Below are 14175 nucleotides of genomic sequence, written 5' to 3' on the forward strand. Positions count from 1 at the left end.
TTTGGAGGTGTTATACCTTCCTTGGAGTGATTAGAGTAGCTAGGAAGTATTAGGGAGCCTCCTACAAGCTTCATCTTTCCAAAGAAATCAAGAACATAAAGTTAGGTTTTGAAGTTTCTAAAAGTCAGATTTAAAGAACTGTCAAAACGAGGGTCTTACCTTGCTTATTTGGATGAGACTTGTGAACAAGAATTGTAGGCCATCTCAATACCTTTCTAAAGAGCTATAGAACATACTATTTTAGTGAGTTTTGAAGGAGATATGGTAGTTTGAAGTTGCTACTCTGGTTTTGGCCGAGAGCTTCTTGTGGAAAAACAAAGTCAACTTCTGAATTTTTGTGTTATGATTTCTTTTGGCTTGGTTGCTTCTCTTGTTTGCTAATTAAATTTACCATGGTAAAAATTACATGGCTCACAATCAACCAACTAACCTTTCTATTTGTCGTGCTTATGTCACCATGCCTATGTCATCTTTCTTATGTCATCTTCTTACACTTGTTTTTTTTTTTTGGTATGATGACATCATCACCCACTAACCTCTTTGATTAACCCCTAATTACTTGGCTAATGACTGCTTATCTGTTATACGGTTCACTTAACTTTCGTTCTCGTTTATCGTTTGAGGGATCATACCCGGGATCTCATTACTTAGGTTCCCTTAAACCTTTCTCAATATTTTATGTTCCTTTTATGATCCTCTCTTATCATCCTTGAATTAAAATCCTTTTAATCATGTTACCTTATACTCAATTCTTTCTGTATCTGGTGGGTTTTCGGGAAAAATCAAAGTGTTCAAATTTGGATTCTGACGATCTTTACATACACTTATATACCATATAGAGTACTAATAAGTTCTCAGAATATCAATAAAAGAACCCCTACATAGTGTGGCATGAAAAGTTTTCTTATTCAGCATAATCAGCAAAATCACTATTCATAAGGGTTACAAAAAGTTCAATTTTGTTTTTGGGGTTATTACATAGTGCAGACTTATTACAAATTGCACTTAAGAGGGTGCTTGTTTTAATAGTGACATCTTGTTAAGAAGATATCACTAGAGTTTGTTGAAAAGATGCAAAGGTGGTTATCTGAGTGGTCAGCTCTATCTTCTTTTGCTTCTTTGGCTTTTTGACCAAGGGTGACACTTCCTCACTTGGTTCCTCTCCAGTCTCACTAACTACTACAAGGTTAGTTTACTTTCTCTTCTTTTTACTAAATCCATCGTTTTGAGAGGATGAAGCAGTTGGTTTCCTAGCCTCTAGGGGTTTTGAAGAAGGAGTTTCAGCTTTGGTAGGCCCCTGTGGGTTTTCTTTTTTAGGTTCTTCTACAGGACAAAAGGCCATAGTTGTGGTAGATATTGCACTGCTTCTCACGTCAGGCATTGAGTAAAGGTAAGCTCTATATTTCTCCAACATAAAGTCAGTGATTTTAAGACTTACCTTTACCTAATTCCTTGTATTTAGTGATCCAAATAGAATTTTGGACACTTGTTTAAAATGCCTATTTGATTAACATCTATACCTTCAATTAAATGTATATCATTTACTTTATGATTTAAAGTAGAAATAATAAATCTAGTGAAGAAAATCTCTTTACCTCTACTTACGAAAGGCATGGTTAGTATGACGCCCCCAAATCCGGGGTCAGAAGATTTTGTCGTCACGATGAAACCTCAATCCAAAATAACATGTTTAATCAATAAATAAATGCCAGCAGAAGATATTTAGCATCTATGACCCCAAACTAATCCAAAATCTTTTCAGGTTACAGTTCTAGAAATAAGATATCCAAATTCCACAAGTAAACTTTTCGCTTTCTTTTAAAACTCTTTTCACCGAATTTCAGACCTCAATAATTAACCCGCTAGTATAACTTCGACAAGAAGTATACTAGGCTCAAACTATATGATAACACAACTATAATATAATATATATACAAAAGTTTTACATAACAGAAATTACACTAGTTCCGCAAACCCTGGACCAACCATCTTCCAAAAGCTTCTTTTTTGCTTTCTCGAATTACGCCGCTAAATAGTGCAAGCTAATCCTCACTGGAAGGTTAATTTTAAAAACAGACAAGTATGAGCGAAAGAAATGCTCAGTAAGTTCAATATGAACTATATGTGGTCTTTTGATAGAAAATAGACATCTGCAATAGAGCAGCACATTAAAAATCATAATTGCTGAATCAGAAAATTTGTTAAGTAATCAAATAATTGTTTTCTCAACTGTATTCAAAACCCTTTTTGATATTTTTAAGCGAAAATGATATAGCAACAATTAAAATCTTGACGAGAATAAAACTCGTAAAATAGTGTTTACGGGAATATCGTAAACAATAATGTTAGGTCGCACAACACTACAGAAGGGGGTTGAATATAGTGTTTATACAATCAAATCGATTTAGAACACAAGTATGTAACAATTTAAGCACAGATTAAATTGAGATAAGAAAATCTGTAAACACTGATCATAAAGTCTGATGTATGAGAACAAAAACTAAATAGATTTTGAGAAAGAATCTAAAACCATTCCAAGTTCATTTACCAGTCTTGTAAAAGCAGCTTCGCATAGTGGTTTTATGAAGATATGTGCTAGTTGTTGATCTGTTGGAACAAAATGCAATTCCACTGTACCTTCCATCACATGTTCCCTTATGAAATGGTTCCTAATATTGATGTGCTTTGTCATTGAGTGTTAAACTGGATTTCCTGACATAGCAATAGCACATTGATTATCACAGTAAATAGGTATTTTAGAAAATTCTAACCCATAGTTCAGAAGCTGATTCTTCATCCAAAGAATCTGTGCACAACAGCTTCCTGCAGCAATATATTCTGCTTATGCAGTTGATGTGGAAATTAATTTATGTTTCTTGCTAAACCAAGATACCAATCTGCCTCCAAGAAATTGGCAGCTTCCACTAGAATTTTTCCTGTCTATTTCGCATCCTGCAAAATCTGCATCTGAGTAACCTATTAGCTTAAAATATGATTCCCTAGGATACCACAATCCTAGATCAGCTATACCCTTGAGGTACTTGAAAATTCTTTTCACATCTATTAGATGAGGTTCTCTTGGATCAGCCTAAAATCTTGGACAAAGACATGTAGCATACATGATATCAGGTCTACTTGAAGTTAAATAGAGTAAAGAGCCAATCATACCTCTGTAGTTAGTAATATCTATTGATGCTCCAGTATCTTTATTTAACTTGGTGGCAGTGGCCATCGAAGTTGATGCAGTAGAACTGTCTTGCATTCCAAACTTCTTGAGTAAATTTCTGGTGTACTTGGATTGATTTATGAAAGTACCTTCTTCAGTTTGCTTGACTTGAAGTCCCAGAAAATAGCTAAGTTCTCCCATCATACTCATTTGATATCTTGATCACATTAATTTGGAAAAAATTTCACAAAGTTTTGTATTTGTAGAGCCAAAGATGATATCATCAACATATATCTGTACCAAAAGTAAGTCTTTTCCATGGTTGAGGTAGAGTAAAGACTTTCCAATTGTGCCTCTATGAAATCCACTTTCCAGAAGGAATTGAGTCAGAGTCTCATACCATGCTCTAGGAGCTTGCTTAAGGCCATAAAGTGCTTTGTCAAGCCTGTAGACATGATTTGGAAATTTTGGATCTACAAAGCCTGGAGGCTGTTCAACTTATACCTCTTCCTTTAATTCTCCATTGAGAAAAGCACTTTTCACATCCATTTGAAAGACTTTGAACTTCTTGTGAGCAGCATAAGCCAAAAAGATTCTTATGGCTTCCAATCTAGCAACCAGAGCAAATGTTTCATCATAGTCAATACCCTCCTGTTAAGAGTAACCTTTAGCAACTAGACTTGCTTTGTTTCTTGTAATTGTTCCATCACTGTCAGTTTTATTTCTGAACACCCATTTTGTACCAACAATGGATCTGTCCTTTGGTCTTGGAACTAGGGTCCAGACTTTATGTTGTGAATATGTTGTGTACCTGATGATCACTTAAACAAAACATCTAAGTAGATTTTACTTAGTGAAATAATGTAGCACTCGACGGATAAGAATTATAGTCCCGACAGATAACTCATTATAGTCCCGACGGATGATTGACTTATTATCCATCGAGTGAGTAGCTTATGTAATAATAAGTTTGTAGCACAGTGATGTATGCACCTTTGTATATAATCTATAGTAGCATATAAGTCATGTTGACTTTAACTAGATATGCAGAATAGGTTGATTAATTGTACATAAGTAATGACTTGTAATTCTGTATAAGTGAAATGAAGTCAAGTGCCAAAATAGTTACCGACGGATGATTAACAAAGCCTTCGACGGATGATCAAATGACTATCAACGGATGTTTAACATAGCAGTCGACGGATGATCAATCAAGTCATCGACGGATGATCTGAAAGTCGACGGATGATCATATCAAGAATTCAAACATCAGTTGAACAGTGAAAGCTGACACACAGTCGTCGAGTTGTATACAAACACATTATGGAAGCACATTAACTGGGTACTAGAGGACGAAAAGCAACAAAGATTAAGACTGTTAGATTTTATATTTGTTCAGTCTTTTTGATTTTGTAATCTTGGTATTATATAAACCAAGAGAGTAGCAAATAGAAAGATAACTGAGATAACTGAAAGAAAATCAAAAATAGAGAAATCTTTGTAAGCATAATCTTTAGCATTTCCTGTATTCTCAGTATTTCTATTTTGTAAGCAGCTGTGAGCATTTCTGCACACAGAGTCCTCTCGATATATTATATATATCTCTCGTGGAATTGTTTAAATCCACCAAAAAGTTTTTAAAAACTCTTGTTTTTTTAATTACTTGTGTTTTGATTCATTTAAGTTTATATTCCGCATTGTGCTAATCAAAACAAATATATCAATATTTCGAGAAAAAGGTTCAAGAATTCCATTCAACCCCCCTTCTGTAATTCTTGCTACATTGTTAAGGGACTAATAATTGGTATCAAAACAAGCTCTTAATCTACAAAGAGTTTAAAGATCAAAACAATTCAGCAAGATGAACAAGAAAGATGTTGGAGTCAAGATTCCTTTTCTTGATAAAGATAATTACCATCATTGGAAGGTAAAGATGCATCTTCATATGCTTTCTCAAGATGAGGCCTATGTGGACTGCATATAAAGAGGCCCTCATGTTCCAATGAGAGCTGCAACAGGAAATGAGCCATCTGTTCCAAAGCCAAGGCATGAATGGTCTGATCCTGACATTGAACAAGTCAGAAAAGATAAAAAGGCCATGAACATTATGTTCAATAGTGTTGATGCAGACATGTTTGATAACATCATCAACTGCAAGACTGCCAAGGAAGTTTGGGACACAATACAGATAATCTGTGATGGTACTGAGCAAGTAAGAGAAAATAAAATGCAGCTCATGATTCAGCAATATGAGCATTTTCATAATGAAGAAAGTGAGTCACTCACTGACATTTTTAGTAGATTCCAAAAACTACTAAATGCTCTTAAGTTGCATGGAAGAGTCTATCAGACTAAAGACTCCAATCTGAAATTTCTCAGATCTCTTCCAAAGGAATGGAAACCAATGACAGTCTCATTGAGAAACTCACAGGATTATAAGGAGTTTACTTTAGAGAGACTGTATGGCATTCTGAAAACCTATGAGCTTGAGATAGAGCAGGATGAAAGAATGGAGAGAGGAAAGAAGAAAGGAGGATCCATTGCACTAGTTGCTGATCTGGAAAAGGAGAAAGAAGTGAAGATGGAAGCTGTGGAATCAACTTCAAAGGTCTGTGAAAGCAAGGGTAAGGGGCTAGCTGCAGAAAGTGAAGAATCATTGAGCCAAGATGACATGGAGGACATTGATGAGCACCTAGCATTCCTTTCAAGAAGATTTGCCAAGCTCAAGTTCAAAAAGAAATTTGGAGCAGCCAAGCCAAATAGAAACATGGTGGATAAGTCAAAATTCAAATGTTTCAAATCTGGCTTGGCGGGGCATTTTGCAAATGAGTGTAGAAACTCAGATTCCAACAAGAAAAGGTTTGAGTCTGTAGATTACAAGCAAAAAAACTTTGATCTACTCAAACAAAAGGAAAGGGCTTTTATTACACAAGAGAATGACTGGGCAGCTGATGGCTTGGATGAAGATGAAGATGTCAGCTATGTCAATCTAGCCCTTATGGCCAAGTCTGATGAAACAGAGACAAGTTCCTCAAGCAATCAGGTAATCACTACAAATCTTGCACATTTATCTAAAGCTGAGTGTAATGATGCCATAAATGACATGTCTACAGAATTGTATCATTTGCGTGTTACACTTAAGTCCCTCACTAAAGAAAATGCTAAAATCAAAGAAAACAACTTGTTTTTAAGTGAGAGGAATAATGTGCTTGAGTCTCAGTTTGTTGAGTTTGAAAAACTAAAAATTGAGTGTAGGATTGCCAAGGAGGAATTAACTGAGTCCTTGAAAAAGGAAGAAATTTTAAGAAGCAGCTCGAGCGTGAACAAGAGATGATTAAAGCATGGAAAACATCCAGAGATGTTCATGCTCAAATCACCAAGGTTCAAGGAATTGAGTCTTTTTGTGATGAAGCCTGGAAAAAGAATAAGGAGAAACTAGAACCTATTTTGGTAGATGGGTTGCTGACAGATGTAGACTCGACGGATGATGAGGACTATCCGTCGGATAACAAAAAGTGTTATCCGTCGAATGATAAAAATCCTCATCCGTCGGCTGTAAGCAAACCCATTAGCAAAGCCAAATTAACCAAGCTAAATGAAAAGTATGGGTCTGTTTCCAAGAACTTTGTTTCAGGAGAGTCAAGTCAAGCTAAAAAAGGGAAAAAGGCTAATGTTGGTCACATGACTGTCAAACAGTTAAGTGACAGACTTGAGAAGATAGAGGTAAAAACAGAGACTAAAAGGAAAAACAATAGGAATGGTAAAGTAGGGATTAACAAACACAATAACTACACACCTGATAAATATGCTCCTAGATAGATATGTGTCAAGTGTGGTAGTGTAAATCATTTGTCTGTTAATTGCAAATCTGCCATGCCTACTCCCATGTCTGTTCAGTCTCAATTTCCTAACATGAATGTCATGCCTCCCCACCTGTTAATGCTATGCCTACACAGAATATGAATGCACAATTTGCTAATATGCCATTTGCATCTAATCCATATTATACTGCATACAACATGCCTCAAATGTCATTTAGCATGCCTTACTGGAATAACATGTTTGCACCAAGCATGCCATTTCCTGTTAGCCATAACATGCATGATAATTCTGTTGCATCTAGTGGTTTCAAAGGCCCAACCCAAATGACTAAGGAAGAATCTGAAATTCCTAAGTCAAATGAGTTAAGACCTATGAAACAGAAGAAGAAAGCTAACAAGGAAGGACCCAAGGAAACTTGGGTACCAAAATCAACTTGATTTGATTTTGATGTGTGCAGAGAAACATAAGGAATCTTTGGTACTTGGATAGTGGTTGTTCAAGACAAATGACTGGTGATTCTACCCTGCTCACAGAGTTTAAGGAGAGAGCTGGCCCAAATATTACTTTTGGGGATGACAACAAAGGATATACTGTGGGATATGGCTTGATTTCAAAGGATAATGTCATCATTGAAGAGGTTGCCTTAATGGATGGTCTCAAACAAAATCTGTTGAGTATCAGCCAGCTTTGTGACAAAGGCAACACAGTAACCTTTAACAAAGAAGCATGTGTTGTGACTAACAATCAAAATAACAAAGTGGTTCTCACTGGTGTCAGAAGAGGAAATGTGTATCTAGTTGACTTCAACTCAACTAAAGCAGAATCTGTAACTTGTCTTCTCAGTAAAGCAAGTCAAGATGAAAGTTGGCTATGGCACAAGAAGCTATCCCATTTAAACTTCAAGACCATGAATGAGCTGGTAAAGAAAAAGCTAGTTAGAGGCATTCCTTTAGTGGAGTTTACAAAGGATGGACTGTGTGATGCCTGCCAAAAAGGGAAGCAGATCAAAGCATCATTCAGAAAGAAACTTGATTCAGCAATTGAAGAGCCTCTGCAACTGCTTCACATGGATTTGTTTGGACCAGTCAATGTATTGTCAATTTCAAAGAAAAGATTTTGCCTAGTAATTGTAGATGATTTCTCAAAGTTCTCCTGGACATATTTCCTAAAGTCTAAAGATGAGGCTAGTGAAATCATCATCAATCACATAAGGCAAGTTAACAATCATCCTAATTTCAAAGTTAGAAGAATAAGGAGTGACAATGGAACTGAGTTCAAGAACTATGTCATGAGAGCATTTTGTGAGGAAAATGGGATCTTGCATGAGTTTTCAGCAGCAAGGACTCCACAACAAAATGGAGTAGTGGAAAGAAAGAACAGATCTCTTTTTGAAGCTGCAAGGACAATGCTTGAAGAATCAAAATTACCAACTTATTTCTGGGCTGAAGCTGTAAACACTGCATGCTACACTCAGAATATCTCTCTGATTAATCAAGCAAGATGCATGACTCCTTATCAATTATTCAAGAACAAGAAGCCAACTCTAAACTTTCTTCATGTCTTTGGCTGTAAATGCTATATTCTGAGAAATCAAACTGATCAAAATGGAAAGTTTGATGCTAAAGCAGATGAAGGAATTTTTGTTGGATATGCTGTTGGTAAAGCATGTAGAGTGTACAATCTAAGAACCAACATTATTGTGGAATCTATACATGTTGTGTTTGATGATAAAAAGATTGAAGGACTGAAAGATGGAGATTACCATGAAAGCCTCAAATTCGACAATGTGGAGATGGTCAGTGATGAAAGTGATGATGAGAGTGATCAAGAAACAGTGTCTAAGGATAATGCAGACAAATCTACCGCCAATGAAGCACATAACTCAACATCCGTCGCGTTACATAATGCTTCATCCGTCGGAAGGCAATCTGTGTTATCTGTCGGAAGATAACTTGCCTCATCCGTTGGTACTCAAAATTCACCATCCGTCGGGTTATCTAAAGGAGCAGGAAATCAAGGAAGGTCACCCATAGAAAGTACCCCTTTCTCAAATCAAAGATCCACAAACTCAGGGGGAGTTTCTAGCAATCAAAACTCAATCACACATCAAGACAACATTGAGGTCTCTTCATCTAGAGCTAATCTACCTCAACCAAGGAAATGGACAAAAGATCACCCCTTTGAACTAATTATTGGTGATGTTTCTTCTAGAGTTCAAACCAGGAGAGCAACTCAAGAAGAATGTCTATACAGCAGCTTTCTGTCAAAGGAAGAACCAAAGAAGGTAGAAGAAGCCTTGTTAGATCCTGATTGGATTTTAGCTATGCAGGAGGAGTTAAACCAATTTGAAAGGAATAAAGTTTGGAAGCTGGTACCCAAGCCTAAAGGAAAGAATCCAATAGACACCAAATGGATATTCAGAAACAAGATGGATGAAAATGGCATAGTAGTAAGGAACAAAGCCAGATTGGTTGCTAAAGGCTATTGCCAGCAAGAAGGAATAGATTTTGATGAAACATTTGCTCCTGTTGCAAGACTTGAAGCCATCAGAATCTTCTTAGCCTATGCAGCCCATGCCAATTTCAAGGTCTATCAAATGGATGTCAAAAGTGCCTTTCTGAATGGAGATTTGGAGGAAGAAGTGTATGTTAGTCAACCTCCTGGCTTTGAAGATCCAAATTTTCCAGAGTATGTCTATTATCTACTGAAAGCACTTTATGGACTGAAGCAAGCACCTAGAGCCTGGTATGACACTTTATCAAAGTTCCTTTTGGAAAATCACTTCACAATAAGTACTGTAGATAAAACTTTATTTTTCAGAAATGTTAATGGCTCTAGCATACTTGTTCAAATTTATGTAGATGATATTATCTTTGGCTCTACAGATGAGAAACTTTGTAAAAAGTTTGCCAAACTGATGCAAAGTAAGTATGAAATGAGTATGATGGGAGAACTAACTTACTTTCTTGGTTTACAAGTTAAGCAAGTTAGTGATGGAATATTCATTAGTCAAACTAAATATATTTTTTGATCTTTTAAAGAAGTTTGATCTAATGGATTGCACATCTGTAAAAACTCCCATGGCCACTGCAACTAAGCTTGAACTAAACACTACTGAAAAGTCTGTGGATATTTCAAGCTATAGAGGCATGGTTGGCTCACTTCTGTACTTAACAGCTAGTAGGCCAGATATAATGTTTGCTACATGTTTATGTGCTAGATTTCAGGCTGATCCTAGAGAGTCTCACTTGATAGCTATCAAGAGAATTTTCAGATATCTCAAGGGAACACCAAAACTTGGCATTTGGTATCCTAGAGATTCTGGTTTTGATCTAACTGGTTATTCAGATGCAGATTATGCAGGTTGCAGAATTGATAGAAAAAGCACAACAGGAACCTGTCAATTTTTAGGAGAGAAGCTTGTGTCCTGGTTCAGTAAAAAGCAAAATTCAGTTTCTACTTCTACAGCTGAAGCTGAATATATTGCTGCTGGCAGTTGCTGTGCACAGATTTTATGGATGAAAAATCAATTGCTAGACTATGGTTTGCAAGTTGAGAGGATTCCTATCTTCTGAGATAACACAAGTGCAGTTGCCATCACTGAAAATCCAGTGCAACATTAAAGGACAAAGCACATAGACATCAAGTACCATTTCATAAGGGAACATGTAATGAATGGTAATGTAGAGTTACATTTTGTTCCAAGTGAGAAGCAACTTGCAGATATTTTTACCAAGCCACTGGATGAATCCACCTTTTCTAGGTTGGTAAGTGAGTTAGGTATGCTTAATTACTCTTGAATCTATCTGAGCTATTTTGCAAGTTGAAAAGTAGCCAGAAATTTATCTGATTTCTTTTAGTCTTGGATGAAATTTTGGCTAAGTCAAAATTTTCATCTCGACGGATGACCATTATCCATCGAGTTGAGTCATCCGTCGATATACAATGTGCAAATAAAAATCAATTATTTTTCTGGAATCTTTTAAAACTCGACGGATAACAGTTTATCCTCATCCGTCGAAGTGTCTAAATCTTAACCGTTAATTCCCTAAACATTATCCATCGAGTATACTTACAGTTTGTAAGCATTACACGACGGATAATGGGTGGAATTTTTACAGTTTATTTTTAAACGGCTATTTTAGGCAATTTCTATTGGGTAATTTACTTTTCTTTATTATTTTCATCCGTTGTTTTTGAGCAAAGTATAAAAGCTTATTTCATTCTAATCATTTTCTTTTATCATTCTCAAATTCAACTGTGTTTATTTCATTCTCTCTCAAGCAAAAAACTTCTTTCTCTTCAAACTTTCCTTCTCTAACAATGGCACATGTAGTAAAGATTATGTCTCAGACTGGGTTCATTTATGAGAAGAACAACTTCACTGCTTTGATCAACAAGGGCATTCAGCAATCAGAAGACTATTACAAGATGATGGACTTCGTGAAGAACTGCAAGTTAAGTTTTGCCATGCTTGAATCACCCACAATCTTTTGTGAAGTTGTAGAAGAGATGTGGACCTCTGCAATTTACAACTCTACTAAGAAAACCATCACTCTGAGCATCAAAGGTAATGAATTCTGTATCAATAGTGATGTGATAAAAGCATGTTTCAAGATTCCTGATGATAATGTAACTTCACCACACACTGACACTGATTTGATCAATATGCTTAATTCCATGCATTATGCACTTCCTACTAATAAGCTAAGTGATATTAGGAGATTAGGTCTTAGGAAGGAATGGAGTTTTATGTGTGATGTTGTAACTAAAGTTTTCTCTGGAAAAATCAGTAATTTTGATTTTGTGATCATTTCCATGCTTAACATGCTATACATGCTAGTTACAGACAAATTTTACAATTTCAGTGACCTTGTCATATATGAGTTAGGTTTTAAACTAGGTGAGTTAGCCAAAAGGGGAAAGAACATATATTATGCTAGATTTTTTATGCTATTGGCTAACCATCTTTGTCAAGAGATTGCACTTGAAAACCCAAACAACAAATTAGCTTGTTGGGTTCAAGAGAGAAGAATTATTGCAGATTTAAACAGAGCCAACCACCATAGGGATGTGCCAATGTTCTATTTCCCTGTAATGCTGACACCTCAGGTAAGTGAGGTAAGTTCATCCATACCCTCAACTATTCCAATCTCCTTTATTTCTTTGACTTCAGGCGTAGCTATGGCAACTGTGACAATGACCAAAGAGTTGCCTACCAAAGCTGCCAAATCAACTGTAATTTCCAAATCCAAACCAAAGAAAACCCCCTCTGGTATCTCTCAAAAGGTACCAGTTGAAAATTCTACCAAAGCCAAAGAGGGGTGTGTGAAGGAGGGTCAGAAAGGTGAGGGAAGGGGTGAACATCAAAGAAACCCCAAGGATAAGGTTGCAGGGTTGAGTGAATCCCAGCCTAGCCACACTGCAGTTTCCCAACAAACTGCAGTGCTTAAAAAGGACAAAAGCTTACTTCTAGCTGCATCCTCCCAAAAGGATGTGGCTATTGAACAAAGCTCTCATCCAAGAGCATAGGCCAAAAGGGTTAGGGACACAAGCTCACCCCAAACTTACACTAGAAAGAAGAAATCCAAAACAACTGGGGATGCACAGGGCACACACAGTGCAAACTAGTGCTAAAGATAGAGTCCCTGCACCTTCTCAAATTCAGATTGATGTGGCTCCAATAAATGTGGAGTCACAGCCAAAATCTCTCATTATAGAAGCCACTGAAACACCATACTCACCAACTAACTCACTGGAAGTGGACATGATAAACACTTCAATTCCTGATTCCCCTTCTTTAACTCTGTTGGGGAAGCCAAAATCTAGTGCAAGTGAGCATCATCTTTTAGATGATTTGTTGGCTCACTTGCCAATTCTTTCAGATTCTATTGTGACTTCTGTGCCTTAAATAACTTTAATCAACACAGAGTCTACAATAGTTTCTCTTCCTACCTCATTCATTTCTACTCTCTCGATGGATATTGCTCATCCGTAGAGTAGTGATTGTATCCCGACGGATGAGCTTAACAGCACTTATCCGTCGGATAGCTTTACCACTCACCCGACGGATATCACTTATCCGTCGAGTGTCTCTGCACAACTTCAAACTTCAATAATTTCAAGTGCAGAAGATTTAGTGGCAATACAATCACTCTTAGAACTGAGAGAGGAGAGTGCATTGAGTGAGAGGCTGGGTTGCTCCCAGGCAAAAGGAGAGGAAAAGACTGAATCTCAGCAATCCATTTCTTCAGGATTGGCAAAAGTGAGTGAGAGGAGTCCCACCTTAGTAGGTGAAGTTGAGGGTGTGAGGGTGGGGAGCTAGGGTGAGACCCTGATGCAACAAAAGAGAGAATATGAGAGAAAGGCAGGTACAGGAGAAATAAGGGCGGATCCAGCCATTGCTAGTGAGTCAATGATTGTGGATGATGCTGAAAAGGAAAGATAATTTCAACAACATTACAAAGCTATAATTGATAACATTTCCTTGGATGCTGACACTTTTACTCATCCTGTGTCAGCCTATCAATTGTTGGCTACTCAGGGCAATGTGGAGGCATAACAAACATTGAATTTGGTGCACACCACAGAATCTCTTCAAAGAGATAAAGCTGCTGTTAACAGGATGCCTTCTCAAGCTGGAGAGCCATCTGAAGAATTTGGAGTAAATTCTAATGATGATGACTCTGGTTCTTTGGATGGAAGCATGAACTTAGGGGGAGCTGAAGGCCCAAGTTCTGCTTTAAGTTTACCTGAATGGGCATGGGCAAAGGAATCAACACCAGGACAATTTGAGGTGTCTTTGGTCAAACAAGTAATAGCTATTCAACAGGCCCTTCAGGAAACTTCAGATGCTGGTACCAAGGCTGTTCTTCAAGCTCACCTAGACTCTCTACATCTAATGAAGATCCAGCACTTAAGACAGAATCTCAGTGTAGATGAATTGAAAAGAGATATAGCTGACTTAAAGACCTATAACTCTGAGAAGCTGGATTCAGTAATGCCATATGGTACCATGCAAGATCTACTACTAAGATTGAGGAGAGAATCAGACTCTGAAAAGAAGCTAGCCAAGCTGGAAAACAGAGTTCAAGTTATTGAAGATTCAGTGGCTATTCTTCTTCAAAATCAACAGACGTAGACCAATCTTCTCATGCAACTGGCTAAAGCACAAGGCCTAACTCCTT

This window comes from Apium graveolens, chromosome 4 (genome assembly GCF_009905375.1).
Source record: "Apium graveolens cultivar Ventura chromosome 4, ASM990537v1, whole genome shotgun sequence".
Classification (NCBI taxonomy): domain Eukaryota; kingdom Viridiplantae; phylum Streptophyta; class Magnoliopsida; order Apiales; family Apiaceae; genus Apium; species Apium graveolens.